Raw genomic sequence first — 3,895 nt, 5'->3', positions numbered from 1 at the left:
TGATGGTCCAGTTTTCACTACAATCAAATTTTTTTATTCTAGGCAGTGGCTTCTAGATGGGGGTACAACTGATATAACTACTGCCCTCCAGTAATGCTGCAACAATGGGAAGTACAGTATTAGCAAATCTTACCAAACCATGCTGCCACAACAAGCCAATGTTGAATGGAAACAATTAGCTATGTTCAAAGGTCTAATTCCTAGACACCAATTCATCATGTGGATGGCTTTGCACCAAAGTTTAACAACAGATGATAGACTTAGTCAATGGGGCATCCAAGTGAATACTGATTATGTACTATGTGAAACCACAACAATAGAGACCCATGACCACCTCTTTTTTAGAGGCCCATACTCCAACTACATCTGAACTATACTACTGAAATAGATAGGAATACACAGGAGAATAGAAAGTTGGATGGCACAAATGCATTGGATGACAAAAAGAGTGTGACATTAGAGACCAAAAATGCAGATATTGGGCTTCTTATTTTCTGCTGCTATCTACTGCATATGAATTTGTGTAAACATGTTTTTTTTTAGTTTTAATAATGAAGTGTAAGATTCACTGACCTTATTGTGGAACGTAGAATTTTTGCTAAAATGTTTTAGGAATACCACTGGTGGCAATAGATCTTTTTTTGGCAAGATGGAGAATTAATTTTTTCATGTGAATGCTTTTCTATAATTTCTTCGTACACTATATTATATGTAGAATGTCATCGCCATACACAGCCGCCCTAATTTGTTGGACCTATAAAATGTAAACGATATAACAATGTGTAGGATAGTATAAATGACAACTATATAGGTGATAATACATGTCCATCCTCTAAAATGAAATTCTAAAATGAAATTTTGAAATCAGATTTGCTTCACAGGACTTTTTCTCTCTCGACTCATGTCAACGATTCAACGATTTGGACTTTGCATGTCCAGTCAGGAGTGTCGATTGTTATCTTATCAATAATGGATTTCAGGGCCATGTGTACTGCAAAGATAGCTGCACAATAACATGGGCAAGAAGGGTAAGAGAATCTGATACACAACTATTTACAGTGAGATATATTCCTCTTATATATATAAATTTTTTTGGAAAGAATAGAAAACAAACACAACAATGGATATATATAACAATAATATCCAATTAAGGCAGAATTGTAGACATGCATGTCAAAGTTTCGAAATCCCAAAAAACCATGCTCCTTGCTCTTGTTCATAGTATCCAAAGGGCAATCTCCAGCAAGCATAAGATCAACAAACCACCAAACTCCAACCTCCTCCAATTTAATAGGCACCAATCCATTCTCCTTCATAATCTCATCCCAAACTGTGCCTTTGTCCTTCATCATCTTCGTCAATGTGCATCTCTTTCCTTCATAACACTCCGCAGGTTCCACGCCAAATTGCTCAGCCAAAACTTTCCAGAAATGCTTCCACTTGAAAAAATCCCCATTGCTGACACTAAATGCCTCATTCTTCGCATATGGATCCACTGCAGGCCATATCTGATGCGCAGCAATCAAATCCGCATCAGAGCAATCAGAGTATACATCCCATGCTTCTTTAACACCCGGAAACTTCAATGGCAACCCTTCATGCTTACATATAACTGCATAAACACAAAGTGTTCCAACAATGTTCATCAAACAATAAGGGGAAAACCCAAATATCGTCCCCGGACGATGAACTGACCATGTCAATCCTTCCTTCTTCTCCACCGCCTTAAACAAAATATCCTCAAGAACATAGTAGAAATTGGGCTCAACTAATCTTGGTAAATCCTCATGAAATGGAGAATCATGGCCTACTTTTTCAAACAGTGGCGCAAGTTGGGGCAGTTGGGTATAATAACATTGAGAACATCGCTAAACATTTTTCCATTGATTTCACAGTTTTCAACCCCTGTCGATTTATTTGCCCAAGTCACGTAGAAAACGTGGGTTACATCACTGAGAACCGATAGCTTGGATTGGGTACCTTCCGGGTTTGATATGTCACACTGAACGTACTCAATTGAATGGTCAGCATTCCACGATGATCTAGATCGATGGGCAACACCGTAAACCTTCCAAGGACCACTGGGGGTATCGGCCAGAGGGAGGATCTTAGCGAGGCTATTGCCCACGATGCTGGTGACTCCAATGATTAGAGCAACGCTTTCATACTTGGCCGGTGCATCATCTTCTTTAAATTTTTTCTGTGGAATTAAAATTTTAGTAGATTTAAACTACAAACATCAACTACTTGTCAATTAATCTTGAATTCATTTCCACTTTAGTTTGAGCTGTAATACATGCAGAAAAAATGTAGATTGAAAACAACAATTACCTTTGCAGCACCATTAGCTCCAGCCCTCCACCAGCTCATGTTGGAAATGCAAAAGAAAATAGTTTGTTCTAAGGTATTGCAAAAGTGACACATCAATTGAAGCAAAAATAAGCCACGTATTCATTCACCAATAAAAGAAAACCAAATTTAATGTACAACTTATACTACCTTTAGTACAATTAAAAGATGTTGTGTTGGTCCTTCTTTAATGTACAATTTATACTACCTTTAGTACAATTAGAAGACGTTGTCTTGGTCCTTCCTTTGTTCACTTATAAATAAGGATAATGATAGTAATGATAGTGTTAAAGTTAGAGATCTGTTAGAGTTATCAAGATATTCAAATTTTCTATATCTCCTTAACTTTCAAACAACTGAAAAATCACCAACAGCAGTGGTGGCAGCGGAAAGGGCTGTCCCAACCTACCCAGAGGTCGAGGGTTCGACCCTGGGTATGGACAAACACTCTGTTGGGAGCTCTCCCCCTAAATGGGGCCCGATGTGAGGCGAATTTGGATATAATCAGACTCTTAAAAAAGCAGGTACTGAACACCGAATAACACAAAACAAAAAAAAAACTGAAAAATCAGAATTCATTAAAAAGAAATATCATCAAACTACACATATAATCACTCTAAAAGTAAATAAGCAACAAACATTATTGGTATCTAATGTAATTTAAGACATTACTCTTTGATGCATAAAAAGAAAATTGCAGTCAAATAGCAAACTAAGAAAAGTTTGATAATTTTATAGATAGATATGAAGACGAATAGAAAATTAAGATGTAAATTTCAGATGTTGAGCTACTTTAGAAGGATGTTCAAATTTTCATTTACAAATTATGCAATATTATGATGTGTTATTTGATTTACTCTCAATCTTCATATTATTAAAGATGAGCTGAGCTTTTAATATTCATTTGTTAAATAATTTAAACAACACTATTAATGATAAAATCTGACATGATTTTGGTAGGAACTATTGAACGAATTCCAAAAATTGAATAATAGACATGTTTAAGATGCACAATCGAATGCTTAAAGAATACAAAATAATATTCCATACGTAAGTCTCGGGATATTTTTGCTAGTGCTCTAACCCTGGAGCGAGGCCAAAATGGATTTTAAAAAATACCTTTTAAAATAGATTGCAAAATGAACCCTTAATCGCATGTTTTTTTAGAACTCACTTAGTATAGAAGTATATTATTTTGAAAAAGGGTAAAAAGTACCTCTGAGCTATTCAAAATAGAGCAAATATATCCTTCATTAGTTTTTTGGCTCAAAAATATCTTTCCGTTAAATTTTTGGCTTAAAAATATCCTTCTCTCTAACGAAATGACATCAAGCATGTCACGTGGACAAAAAATATTATTTGGACAGTCCACATGAAGAAATTTTTATTTAATCCAACTTTTTCTCATATTTACCATAACATTACTCCCCTATTTCCTGCAACTTCTCATTTTCTTAACATTGAGATAACATAATTACCCTGATAAATTTTCTTCACCGATATGTCAACTGTGACAGTCACTTTCCAGAGTATAGCTATGCGTTCC

The 3,895-nt window shown here is 35.5% G+C and overlaps 1 pseudogene; it reads right to left on the bottom strand.

Annotated features, from left to right (window-relative positions):
* Positions 1-1,034: 1,034 nt before the first annotated feature.
* On the bottom strand, positions 1,035-2,487 carry LOC107843506 (annotated as a pseudogene).
* Positions 2,488-3,895: the final 1,408 nt, after the last annotated feature.

Source organism: Capsicum annuum, chromosome 5, assembly GCF_002878395.1.
Source record: "Capsicum annuum cultivar UCD-10X-F1 chromosome 5, UCD10Xv1.1, whole genome shotgun sequence".
NCBI lineage: Eukaryota > Viridiplantae > Streptophyta > Magnoliopsida > Solanales > Solanaceae > Capsicum > Capsicum annuum.
The sequence above is the reverse complement of the archived record's forward strand: the minus strand, read 5'-3'. Positions and strand labels throughout refer to the sequence as shown.